Raw genomic sequence first — 13,111 nt, 5'->3', positions numbered from 1 at the left:
GGCATCAGGACAGAAGTGACAGCTGGAGACATCGGTGAAATACCGCATCTAGAAGACCGGCAAAGTCAAGGCCAAGGAAAGGGAGTAAAGTTTGTAAAGACAAAGACTGTTAAATGTAATTATGTTCAAATAAGACCCCTGTTCATCCAAAGATTTCATTTAAAGACTGCAGGGGCAGGAAAAGAAAACTAGGAAGATTCTCGTAATTCCCATAACCACCAAGAAGCAAGAATCCAGATTACACAAAGAAGCTACACAAATCAGTAAGGAAAGAACAGGGAAATGGACAAAAGAGGCAGGCCGGTACTCCCTCCACAAAAGAGCAAATCCAAGACCGTCATGGAATATATAAATGACAAAGGCCAGACCTCATCCTGTGATCTGAGAAAGTCAAATGTTGACCCAAAATAAAAAGTCTGGTAATAACAAGCATTGGTGATGATATGAAGTGACAGAAATGTTGCCAGTGGGCATGTGAGTTGGCATGGGCATTGGGGAAAGCGGGCACTCACTACCTGGGACAGCTGAAGGTCCATGTCTCCTGACACCCAGAAATTCCATGCCTGCCCGGGTATGGCTGGGAGTTGGCACATGCCACAGGGCATATGGGAGGGTGCTTAATTTTTAGAACAGTGCCCAGGGATTCCCACCCCCTGGCATTCTTCTGTCCTTGCAACCTGTCGTCTGGGTGTGGGCTGGACCAGAGACTTGCTTCTCACTGATGGAATGTCGCACAGCGGCCACTCCTGAGATGAACTCACAAAATACCATGATTTCCACTTGTTCACACCTTCTCTCCAGTCCTCTCACTGGCTACTGGCTCTCTTAGGAGGCCACCTGCCAGGCTGCCTCATGGCCGCGTCCCTGTGGCAGGGAGTGCCGGCGGGGGTGGGGGCCAGATTACTAACCACCAGTGAGGACCTGAAGCCTTAATCCAACAGCCTGTGAGAAGTGACTTTTGCCAACAACCCAAGTAAACATGGACATGACTTCAGTCCAGGCAGAGGCTGACGTGAGATCACAGCCCCGGTCAGCATCTGGGCGGCAGCCGTGGGAGAGGCCGGAGTCGGGGGGCCCAGGCAGCCAGGTCCAGAGTCCCAACCTCCAGAAACAGTGACACAACACAGGCTGTTTTAAGCCACTAAGTTTGGGGGGTGATTCGTTATACAAAAGTAGGTAATCAATACCATCACCAAATTGGGAATCACCCAAATGTCCAACAAAGTAGGACAGACAAGGAACTACAGATCAGTAACCGTCAGATGGCAGAGTGTGTGATGTGTGTGACCAGTTTTTCTCACTACAAGGAGAGGAAGAGTCACAGTAAGTGGACAAAAAAATAGGAACCCCGAGAAAGAGGAACTAGGAAGGTCATCATCATGTGGATCTCAAGAAGGAGAAATTAAACACCAGAAAGAGTGAAGTGTCCCACTGGATGGAGCCCGCTGCAGGTGCGCTGGGCTGGCAGATCTCCGACAGGCCACTAGGATGTCCACGTTCGGCACACCAGCCCCTTGCATGTGGGGCCAGCAATGCCCTGAGGGTCATCTGTCCCTTGACCAGGTCACGTCTACAGCACTCCATCTTAGTGGACTTTGAAGAAGCGGACAGCCCCATTGTCAGGACCTGAGGACAGCTCCCAGAGGGCAAATGGTCCGGCCACCAGTCAGCAAGAACATGGGGGCTTCCACCCGCAGAGTGTGAGACCAAGCTCTGCCAGCAACTCCGAACTCTGGAAACAGGTGCAGCCCGGCAGACACTGTGGTTTTAGGTTTGCAAGACCCAGAGCAGGGAGCCCAGCAACACACCTGGGTTTCTGACCTGCAGAAGACATGGGTTAGCACACTGGGGCTGTTTTCAGCAAGCATGTCAGGGATCGTTATGCAGCCTTATCTGCACCTTTCTGTCCCTGGCCTGGCTCTGGGTACCACTTGCAGCCAGTGCTCAGTCAGCACTGGTGGGAAGAATGGGAACACCAGCAAGCCTCATGGAAAGCAATGTGACTTCACTGTGCTTTCGGCAGCCGCACTTAGGTACTGTAGGGCATGGACTTTGCGGCAGCCCACAAGGGCCTCTGGGCCATGCCCTGTAATCGGCAAGTCCTGGAAGATGCTGTTGGGCGCCCCCCTCCCCATCAAGGGGATGCATGGGGAGTACAGCTGGGACAGCCCGTCTGCTATGGGTCGCAGATGTCGGAGAAGTAAAGTGTGTTCAGCAGACTCAGGGCAAGGTCATTCGTGGCTCTCCAGGACCCACATTAATGGTGAGCTCAGGGACGTGGGAAGCCTGCACCTTCCCGGTGGAGCCCTGAACTCCAGAAGAGCCCGTGGCCGGGGCTCCCCCTTCAGAGAGGAAGTCACCTTATACGAGTGGACACCGCCCTTCCGTGTGGGCCGACCACGGCTTCCCGGCCTTCAGAAACACCCCCACGGGATCTGCAGTGCCTCTTGCTGCCCTCATCCTTGTTCCCCTTTTCTTCACCACCTTTCTCTTTTTTGGCCAAAGCAGAGCTTTTTACTCCCAGGAGCCATGTGTGCTTAGCCTCTCTCCTCTCCACTCAAGCCCAGACGTAGACTTTAGACCCAGGGCCCTCTGGTCCCAGGATGACACGGCTGCTCCCTCCTGGGCCCTGTTTCCTCTCCCTCCCCTTCCTACCCCCAGTTCCCCATCAAGGTGGACACCTTTCCCCCCAAGGGGCGGGGGGCTAGTGAGCACCCAGCCGTTGGCCTAAGCGGGTGACCCCGGGCCCCACGCCCGCACACCGCAGTTTCAGGCTCGGGTGCGGGCCGCGTGGGTGGTGGTGCTGGGTCGGGTGGGCATCTGACCTCCCGGCTCCTGGGCACCAAGCATGTGTGTCAGGGAAGACGCTTTCCTGGCCACTCCAGTTGTGAGAACATGAGAAGGTGAGATGTTCCTTTTTCCCTTCCTCTTCTGGGCGGGAGGAGGTAGAGATGGACCCCGAGTCCTCATTTCGCCCACACTCGACTCTCCCAAGACGCCAGCCAGAAAGCCTTCTTCAGGGGCACTCGATGGTGAACGGTGTCTGTGTTGACTCCCTGTGTCCCAGAAGAGGCAGGTGCTGGCAATTCAGCCTCCAGGCCATGCTCTGTGACACAGTGGGTCACCTGGATCTGGTCAGACCCGGAGCTGCCAGCTCCCTGCCCAGGTCAGCCTTCCCATGCCAGGCGTGGTGGCGCCGGCTTCCTCTTGCAGCTCCTGCGCGCAGAGAGGGATGTCCTGTTTCCTGGCAGCCAGGTCCCTGTCCGTCCCCATCATCGTGGCCCTGAGTCAAGCCCTTGCCCCTTCTGTCCCCTGTTGACAGGTGTTCGCCGAATCTCTCCTCGGCAGCACCACGTACGAAGCCCAGCACTGTGACCCTGGGATGGATATCCTAGGCTGTTATCAGAGTGACAACAGCGTGTGGCCTGAAACCGTGCAGGCTGGCAGGTGTGGGGACCACGTGGCTGTTGTCATGGTGATGTGGTCCTGTCACAGGGCCACAATGCACACGCACGCCACAGGGGGCATGCCACAGATATGTAGGCCACAAGATAGCATAGGGCACGTGGGGTCACAGGCCACCCTGGGGGCACAGCTGGGCTGGTTCTCTACTGGCCGGGTCCCGCCACCGCCACCAATGGCTGACCCCACCCAGCTCCGTGTCAGGTCGGAGACTCGGGAGTCCCACCACTTACAGTCTTCCAGTGGCTTCTCCTTGTCCCTGTCCCTCTGGTAGCCTCCAAACTTGACTCCCGTCCCCTGCCCCTCCTGCCATCCTCCTGTCCTTCTTCCCCTCCATTGTCCCTGTGGTTCCCACTGCCTGCCTCTCATCAGGAGTGGGACTCCACCCTCCCTGCCTGCCACCTCGCCCGGTCAGTGTGCTGCTCATTCCCTCACGCACCCCGGCACAGTGGGAAGTTGGCTGTGTGTTCACCGTGCACATGCTCAGTGCAGGAGCGCCCTACTCCGTCCAAGCCCCTCACTGTGGTTGGCCCATGACTGCGGTGAACACACGAGTAAGCAGAAGGGTCTGTGCAGCCAGACCCTCCCGAGTTCTGTCCTGGCCTCTTGCCTCTGGCCACGGGCAAACGCCCAGCCTGCAGTCTTCATGCCCCTCCTCTTTGCTAAGAGTCCATGGCTCATTGCAGCTGAAATTGTCTTGACTTCCTTTTAAATGATTGTTTCCATCACAAATGTGGCACCTGGTTCCTGTCGGCTGGAAGTTCTAGTACAGTGAGCAAGGAAGAGACCACACAGTTTGTCACCCACCCAGTTATAAGTGCTGCTAAACTCCCAGATGACTTCCTTTCCAACTACTGGCTATGCAGCCATCACGTGGTGATGGCAGAGTTGGGTGACTTTATTTTTAAGAAGCAAAATATTACAGAAAATGACAATATAAAGCAGGAAAACACTGAGAGTGTCCTCTGTGCCATTCTTCTTGCACACGCACACAAGTGCATCCACGCACGCACACACATGCCATACATGGCACCTCCTGGCAGTCACAGAACAAATTCAACATTACCACGCATTAAGGAGAACAGACTATTTTATGAAGCAGTTGGTTGGAAGTCGGGAAAGAGGATGCCACTGAGACAAATGTGTCCACGTTCCTGTCCGAGGTCCTTCTGCCCGCCATGGGCCACAGGCATCCGGAGGGCAGGACAATGAAACCACGGGTGCAGACCCTGCTGCCTGGGTGGCCTGGCTGGAGCCCCACGTCCTGCTGCTCCTGGCTGTAGGGCCTTGGATGAATTACTTCACCCCTCTGTGCCTCACTTTCCCTCCCCTGTAAAGTGGGGGTCCTAATAGTACCCACCTCACAGAGGTGTTGTACTTAAATGCTTAGAATGGCATTGGGGACATGACAAGATTCAGTGAGTATTATTCCCAGTTGGCCTCCCTAAATGCTTTCTGTGTTCCAGAGTGATGCTAGGACCCCCTGATTTTGCATCTGCCATTCAGCAAAACAAAGGCCAGGTGCGTGGGAAATTCACAACTACTGGTGGTCGTGTACACCTGTGTGCACGTGCATGTATGTGTGCATTGTATGTGCGTGTGAGTGTACGTGTGCACGTGTGCGTGCACATCACCATCAAAACAGACTTCCCAGGCACATGAATATCCCCCTGGAGGAGATCTCTGCGGCCTGGGGAATAAGGTTCATCTTTGTCTCTCTCCTCACTCCTCTCCCAAGCTGTGTGTGTGCATGTGTGTACTACGTTCCCAGGGCCACACTGCTTATACTCTTTTCAAGGAATAATTAACATAAAAGAACATCCACACACTTTAGATGGAAGGTGATACAGAGGCTAACAATATTTGCTTCCTGGTATTGTATTATTTATTTATTTATTTATTAAAGATTTTATTTATTTATTTGACAGACTGAGAGATCACAAGTAGGCAGAGAGGCAGGCAGAGAGAGATGGGGGGAAGCAGGCTCCCTGCCGAGCAGAGAGCCCGACGCAGGGCTCGATCCCAGGACCCTGAGACCATGACCTGAGCCGAAGGCAGAGGCTTAACCCACTGAGCCACCCAGGCGCCGCTGTATTATTTTTTTAAAAATTAAACAAAAACGCTGTACCACTCTCAATGTAGAAAAATCACTATTAAAGTTCCTTGGTATTGGGTGAAAATGCCGAAAAAGGTTCTTGGGTGATTCCCCTGGAAGAGCCCTCGCCACTCTCATGGTTTATTCCTACTCATGGCTGCAGGAGAAAACAGCAACAATGTTCTTTCAGGGCCCATGAGCTCGGGAGAGGAGCCTCTAGCCAGGGGCGGCGTGCCTTCCAGGCCCTGTGGGTGCCTCCAACACCTTCCAACACACCGCACACAGGAACAGGTGCCTCCAACCGGGGGTGGTGTGTGCGCCCCACCACCTGGCGCTGGGAAGGACGCCAATGCCAGAAGAAAAAGGTGAGGGGACTCTGCACGGTCATGCTTTGCTTTAGGAAGCCATAATCTGACTACACTAAAATTGGGATCCAGATCCAGTGGGAAAGGACCTGCAAACACATTTGATGTGGCTTCACCAGTCTCGTGTTCCAAATTTAGCTCTTGGTTGAATGGGACATATGTTTATGTATGTAACTTTTCCCCAAAAAGTTATGTTTTCTATGCCCATACATGAGAATGTTTTTATACAGAATATTTTTATACCACATATCACAAGTAATTTGGCTGGGAATAATATTCTTGAATTCTTACTTTCTTCACTCAAAGTGCACTGGAGGTAACTTTAAGAAAATACTTAGCATTGCCAAGAAGTTCGTAACATAAAATCCATCTCTTTGTTTATAAAACAAATCTAAAATTTTCCTTTTTTTCTGGTAATGGTTATAGTATTTTCTTGGATTTCTTTATAATCAAAGACTACTTACGGAAGGTTTCTAGAAATGAGTCAAGTTAATTGCTTTTGCCTGGAATCCAGACTGTTTTATACTTCGGCTGTGAGCTGTGTTAATTCTGCTCCTGATCCCTTCTCTTGGCTGCAACTTCTTCTTCAGGAACACCACCCATTCCCATGCTGGGGCTCCATTCTCTTCCCTTCCTTCCTTTTAATGAGAGAGAGAGAGAGAGAGAGAGAGAGAGAACAAGCAGGGGTGGGGAAAGGGGCAGAGGGAGAGAGAGAATCTCAAGCTGATTCCATGCCCAGTGTGGAACCTCATGCAGGGCTCAGCGCAAGGCTGGATCCCAGGACCCCAGACCCCGAGATCATGATCTGAGCCGCAGTCAAGAGGCCAAGGCTTAACCCACTGAGCCACCTAGGTGCCCCTCTCTCATTTCTGCTCCTACTGACTAGTAGATCACAGCCAGCTCAGCCCTTTACCCACACAACGTGGCTCCCCGCCCCACTTCTTATTGTGAAAAGTTACCAAATGCAAAAGCTGGGAGGATAAGACAGAGGTCATCACATACACAACAATAATCGATATTTTATTCATTTGTAATACATGCACATTTTAAATGTTGATCTGTCTGGAAACAAACTGCAACTATTGTAACATGCCCCCTTGAAGGACTCCAGCACGGTCTCTTAAAAGGAAGTTCTCTTCTTTATAATATTAATGCTGCATTGCACCTAAAAACTAGGACTAATTCCCCAGTATCCAAAAACCAGTCCATATTCAGACCTCCCCGACTGTCCCCCCCAAGGACTTTTCCCTCAGTCCCGTGCAAGGTCAAAGTTCACACATCACTTTCTGATGTTTGGTCCCTTTAGTCTTTAACCCAGAGCAGCCGCTTCCTAAAGCCCCATGCTTTTCCAGGGTGTCACATGTATACTGTCCCACATTAGGGGTTTGTCTGTTCCTCTCGGTGTGTTTAGCTTACGTTATCCCTGCATCTGCTGTAATGGGGAGCTAGGTCTGCAGGTGACCTTCTCCATTTCCCACGGTCTCAGTGTGATTTCGGTGTCGGGGCAGGAAGCATCCGACCCTCTGTGGGGAAGACGTATTCCCCCTCTGAGGTTAGAGAGCCATCCGTGGGGTGATATCTGGCACCCATGTGAATTTTAACACTCCTGGATTTTCTCATCGTCCCTATAAGACCTCTTGTCTTCATCCTAGGCTGTTCTCCCTCAGCTCTGCTTCATGAGCTCAGATCCTTTACAGAATGCCAAGTAGGGTTTCTCAGCTTCCCTTCAGGTTTCTGCAGAAAACCCCCTATAGAGATCAGGACATTGTCTAAGGCAGCAGGGTGATGGATGTTTCCTGTGTCCCACAGTATGCTTAGGGGGTTTGCTTTACTCCTTCTGGACGGGGGCAGGGATCTGTCCAGATGCAGCATGTGTCCTCAGAGGGGCATGTGGCTCCTCTGCTCACTTACCCCTGTGTCAGTTTCCCTTTCTAGATTCCTCTCTGCCAACCCAATTCCCAGGTCTAGGGGCTATCATGCCTCCATTCCCTTGGATGACGTGTGTCCTCCTCAGCCTGTTCTCTGAGTATGAAAGTCCTGTGCTCAGAGCCACTGCTTCCGGGGGGGGGGGGGTGGCCCCAACCTGTGTCCCTCCTTCCTGCCACCTCTCGCTGCCCACCCCATCAGTTTTGGAAGTGGAGTCTGTGAGCAGGTGCATGAAGAAAGGACTGGCCAGAAGGAAAAAAGCTCCTTCCTGCTTGTAATGGAGCTGCTGGTTTTCGGGGTCACTGTGGATTTTGTGTTTTGGAATTTGGGGGGAGGGATGAGGTCTCCTATCTGCCTCTGGGCTCCTCCATCCAGGCTTACAAACTTTGTGGTTAGGAATGGGGATAGATTGACTGTTAGACCTATTTTTTAGTGGGGACTCACCCCCATCCCCACCAATGTTTTAATGGGAAGAGGAGAAATTTACGTGGGTGACTAACACCCAGTCTACCTGGAGCCATGTGTCCAGGTGTGAAGGCCCTTTGGAGTCGTCGTGACAGTACCTGGCTCATTCCTACCTCTGTCTGGAACCCCTCTCCCCCAGCCAGCCTCCCCATTACGCTGTCCTTAGCTCTTCCTGAGTGCTTTCTGGAGGCTCCAGCTCCCCCACTACAGTCCCTTTTCCTCTGAGTCCCTGTAGCATGTGGGGTCTGAGCCCTTATTCTATTCCATGCCCAGGTCTTTTGCTTCCCACCATTGGTTCAGTCTGCAGGCAGCCTGAGCCCCCAAGGTTGTCCTTCCAGACTTCTGGACTCGTGAGGGGCATGGGGCACAGCTGCAGGGACGGGGGGAGGGGGGCAAGTGGTGCCTTGGCCTTGTGTGTTGTGGCCCGGGAGGGGAAACAGTCGCTGCTGTAGCTCAAGGACAGGCTGGGGTTCCCACCAGGAATGTGGCTCCTCCTGTGATCCATAGGCTGTGTCCCCGCAGCCGCCAACACCTCCTGTCTCCACAGACCAGTGCATCCGCTCCCGCACACGCTCCCTGGCCACGTCTCAGTTCTTACAGCTCAGACCTAATTTTCCAGAAAGCACAGAGAATCCCACCTTCCTCCCAGGACTGATGTGTGCGCCTGCAGAAGTGGGTTTGCTTGGCGCCAGGAGTGCCTGGGACCATGGATTCCACGCACCCGTGTGTGCTTAGGGGCTGGCTGTCCTCCTTCTGTCTTACTCCCTGTGTCTGCATGCCTCCACACTCACTTTCTCCCTCTGTGTCAGTTACTTCTGATGCTCTGGACTGCTGGGCTGGGGGTGACCAATTGTGCCGGCTCCCCAGGCCTGTTCCCTGGACCTTCCTCATAGTTTGGGCATAAAAAAACTCCCGGTCTATACCAGCACTCCCGAGGGTCTTCCTGTGAGTGGTCCTCCACTCCGTCCTCGCTCGCGCGCACCTGCCCTGCCATGCAAATGCTTTGTAAACAACAGCGACCAGCTGGGAGTGTTCCCTGGGAGTGTGTGCATGTGCATGCGTCCGCGTGTGTGTGTGTGTGCACACATGCATAACTGCAGCCCTCTACAAGCCCTCCCCGGAGCCCTCGGGCCCCTGGTTGCCTGGAGGGACACAGGGCCTGTCACATCTCAGCCTCTTCCCTCCCCAAACCTCACAGGGGCAGACCGATGCCCAGCGTTGGGGGGACAAATGGAGTCCTCAGGGGAGAGCAGCCGTGGTGAACGAAGAGCTGCCTCCCGCATGTCCAGACCTACCACTTCCTGAGAGAAGAAGCATCAAGGGGCAATAAACTCATGAAAGTATGTCCAACCTGTTGGGCAAGCAGGGTGCTCCAACCCAAAGCAGTGTGACTCCCTGCTGGGAGACAGGTGTCTCCCCCATCCTGACATTTGCTTCTAGCAGGAGGGGCCTCCTCCAAATCCACAGCCTCTCATACCCCCCCAATCTCCTCCCCTTGGACATGGAGCGACTTACCTGGTTGGTCCTCCGGCTGCCGTTTTTCTCCTGGGTGGAGTTCACGACACCAGGACCCTGAGTGCAGGGAGTCTGGTTTGTGTGTCTTCCCCTCCAGCTGGACCACACGACCCAGCAGCCCGGGCCGGCGTGGTTATGCCCGAGAACACGCTGTTCTGAAGCCCACCACGCCCCTCCTGGCACCCACTAGCTTCTGCGCGAGAGCATGGACACCGCCCGAGAGCCCCTTGCCTCAGACCCTCCTGGGAACTAAATTCTTAGTCTTTTCAGACACTAGTTTTACTGCTAACCATTTGGGTTTTTTGTTTGTTTGTTTGTTTTCTTTTTGCAATAATATGGTTGAGTGGATGGATCCCTGAAGCATTGTCTGTGATTCTCAGACAATGGGAAAAGTGAACCACCTAACAAAGGGACACCGGCTGAGGAAAGTAGAGCACATTGACATCCTGGGGCACACGAAGACGCCAGGGATGTTCTTGGAGAATATTTAAGTTGGTGAGACACAGTTCTACATCTATATATGGAGAAATATGAATTAGCAGCCAAGTTGGGAATTGTGGTGGTGGGGGGTGCAGGAGGCCCTGACCTGCAGCAGAGTTAGGCCCCCAGGCTGCATGTTTGTTGTGCATCCCTGAGCTGCCCTGGAGGCGAACCTCTCCTTCCCCAGGGGGCAGGTCAGGCTGTGGACACAAAGCCAGAGCACCTAGACCTCTCAAGGAGGAGACTTGGGGACTCAAGGGCATGCCCCTGGTGGCAGAGCATTGCCCACGGTGGGATCCGGACATGCTTCCACAGCCCTCCCTGGAGTGATTCATTCAGGGATATAAGGGTCATGTGTGGCAGGTGTGGCAGAGACACCAGCTTTGTCCCCTCTCCATCACGGGCCTGGCAGCCACTGCTCTCCACCTCAGACCCCTCTGACCCTGGCCTCCACCTGGACGCCAGCCTCTCCCACGCTTTCCTCTCTCTCCCCTCCACCGGCCCTCCCCTCTGCCCACCGCTCCCCAGGGCTAATGGAGCACGTGGAGGTCCTGCACTCAGTGGGCTGCTGGGCTGAGGGCCAGGCCGGAGACCACAGACCCTGGTGCAGATGCCCCGCTGGGAGATGGGGGAAGTGAGGTTTCCAAAGCATGATTTTTTGTTGTTTTGAATTTTCTAACCACAAAAGTATGATGAGTTTCATAGTGTTGCAGAGAAACTGGAAATATGATTTATGCCTCACAATTTATGGACCTAATTTCACAGATATTTGGTACTTCTATCATGAATCTGACAGGTATGTATTCTTTTTTTCTCCTAAGAAGTTGTTGAGTATGGAGAAAAACTACTTAAACATGATAAAAACTCTTTACTAAAACCCCAGATCGAACATTTTACTAAACAGAAAATGCTTGAGTTGTTCTGTTCTTTCGAGAACAAGATCTGGGGCTCTCTCACCATGATGGGTCGACACAGTGCTGGAGGTTTTAACTGATTCTGTGGGTTGGGAAAGTGAACCCAGCGCAATAAATATTGGGAAAGGACAGAAAATACCTTCATTCACAGATGACTGGGAACATACCTAGATAATCTACCTGGTTTTATTACAACTGGTAGAATTTAGAAAGGTAGAGCAATGCAGAGTTTTTTATCCCATTCATAAGAGCAACAAAGCTACACACTTCCTAAGGCTAAGAAAGGTATGCTGCTTCTTCAAATAAGATGATGGAATTGAACCAAAGGACATAAAATGGAATTTCAACAGCTGGAGACGTGCAAGACGGGTTTCTGTGCAGAAAAGTATTAATATCAGAATGTGTTAGGCCTTAGGAAGCTAACATACACATTTAGTGCAATTATAATTAAAATGCTTCTTTTTAAAAAAGATTATTTAGTTGAGAGAGAGGGATGGAGGAGGGAATCTTCAAGCAGACTGTGGACTGAGTGCAGAGGCCAATGTAGGACTTGATCTCAGGACCCCAAGATCGCCACCTGAACCGAAATCAAGAGTAAGATGCTCACCGACTGAGCCACCCAGGCGCCCCTAAAAATACCACTTTCAAGAACTGGATAAAGTAACTTTAAATTTCATGTGGATAAAATACTTTCAGGTTTCAAAAGTTCAGAGAATATTCATGAAGAACAGTGGAAAGGAGAGAGGACCAGCTTCAGTCAACAATACGACGCAGACTCGCTCCTCAGTGCCTGGACGGCCTGGGTTGGGCCCCGGAGTGGTGGGTGGGGGGACGCAGATGACAGGGCCCAGGAGGAGATGCAGACGGACAGAGGGGGCCACACTGTGACGGTGGCATCTCCAGCCAGACGCAGAGGTGGTTTACTTAAATTGTACCCACACAGCTGTTTCTCCGACTTCCAGAGGACCAGAAAGAGACCCTGCCGCAAGTGCATATAGGAACAAGTTCTATGTGAGTTAAGTGTTTGCATCCAAAGAAAACATGAAGGTAGGAGAATAGGAGCATATCCGTAAAAGCATATATTTGTAAAAAGCGTATTTTGGGGCATATTTGTAAAAGCTTGGGTGAGGGAATTCATCCTAGCTGAGGAGGAGACCTCGTAAGCCATCAAAGAAAGGGTAAAAATACGTTGCCTTGTGAAAATTAGGCCTTCTGTAGGACAAGGAAAGTCCATAAGCAAAGTCAGAGAGCGGACAACTGATGTATATTTCCATTGAGGGGATGGAGAGGGCTAGAGAGAGTCTACGAATGAAGTGTGTTTTCCCAAGATAGATAGACTAGGATAGAAATCCTAGTAAGAAAACCATGCAAGACGTGACCCAGGAGTCCAGTAAACACAGGAAAAGAGCCCAGTCTCCTTCGTTGTCATAAAGTACAGGTTAAACAAGGATATTTGTCCCTGTTTGCCTGGAATGTCTGGCATTAGAAACCTCTGGGTCCTGAGAGAGAGAAGAGGAGCCTGGAGCATCTGCAGCTCGACTGGACCGAGTGTTGTTGACCTGGCAAGGTCACGTCCATGCACACCGTGCTTCTGAACTCTCCCTGGGCTCCCCCAGCTCCCCAGTCCTCACCTGGCATGTCCCGTCCCCCAGCAGACACAAACGCAATCTGTGCTATGGGTGCTGGGGAGGCAGAGAGGCAAGATTCAGAGGGTGCTAGGGACTGAATGTTTGTGAGCCCCTGAAGTCCACGTGCAAAGCCCTGACTCCCAGGGTGATGGTATTTGGAGGGTGAAGAGGTGGCGAGGACGGGGCTCTCATGACGGGCCTCTGGTGGTGTCCTCATGCAAACAGACAATAGCGCTCTCTCTGCCACGTGGCAAGGCCGCA

The sequence above is a fragment of the Lutra lutra genome, chromosome 15 (genome assembly GCF_902655055.1).
Source record: "Lutra lutra chromosome 15, mLutLut1.2, whole genome shotgun sequence".
NCBI classification, from domain to species: Eukaryota; Metazoa; Chordata; class Mammalia; order Carnivora; family Mustelidae; genus Lutra; species Lutra lutra.
Note: the sequence above shows the minus strand (reverse complement) of the source record.